Source organism: Spinacia oleracea, chromosome 3 (genome assembly GCF_020520425.1).
Source record: "Spinacia oleracea cultivar Varoflay chromosome 3, BTI_SOV_V1, whole genome shotgun sequence".
NCBI classification, from domain to species: domain Eukaryota; kingdom Viridiplantae; phylum Streptophyta; class Magnoliopsida; order Caryophyllales; family Amaranthaceae; genus Spinacia; species Spinacia oleracea.
The window spans coordinates 25,855,057-25,855,784 of NC_079489.1; the positions used below are offsets into that span (position 1 = coordinate 25,855,057).

Genomic DNA, 728 nt, shown 5'->3' on the forward strand with positions numbered 1-728 from the left:
GAGCTCCGGCATTCCTGTGCATAATGGCCTTGCATCCCACAACTATTACAGACATTAGCAGATTGGGCACTCATTGCAGCGACACTAGCATGTGCGGTGGATTGGGAAGATGCGATGTGTATATTATCTAGCTTGTGATGTAGGGAAGTTAGCTGAGCAGTAAGCTGTTCAATAGAATTCATCTCATGCTTAACACCCCGGTCGGCAAAACCTCTAGGATTCCCATATTAGGCACTATGGATGGCCATCTCTTCAATCACCTCTAAAGCTCTAGGCACCTCCAGTTGCATAAATCTCCCATTGGCAGCTGAATCCAAAAGACACCTAGACTCATTACCCAGACCATTATAGAACTGCTGAACCAGGAACCAGTCATCCAAACCATGATGCGGGCACTCTCTTTGCAAGTCCTTGAATCTCTCCCAAACTTCGAACAAACTCTCATCTGCTTGTTGAGAGATACCTAATATCTGACCCCTCAGACGAGCTGTCTTCTCAGGTGGGAAATATTTAACATAGAACGCAAGGGCCAAGGAATTCCAATTGGTGATTTTCATAGCTGCGCGGTTGAGACTGTTAATCCATAGCTTTGTCTTCCCACTCAATGAAAATGGAAAGAGTATCTCCATAGTCTGCTCCGGTGTTAAATTCTTCTGCTTAATGGTGGCACAATACTGAATGAAAGACTGAATATGGAGATTAGGATCTTCACCATTTTCCCCACCGAA

The 728-nt window shown here is 44.8% G+C and overlaps 1 non-coding gene across 1 annotated transcript; it reads left to right on the forward strand.

The window, feature by feature from the left end:
* Nucleotides 1-378: 378 nt before the first annotated feature.
* On the forward strand, nucleotides 379-485 carry LOC130470920 (small nucleolar RNA R71). The gene has a single exon (XR_008931635.1). It is a non-coding gene; the product is annotated as a small nucleolar RNA R71 (small nucleolar RNA).
* Nucleotides 486-728: the final 243 nt, after the last annotated feature.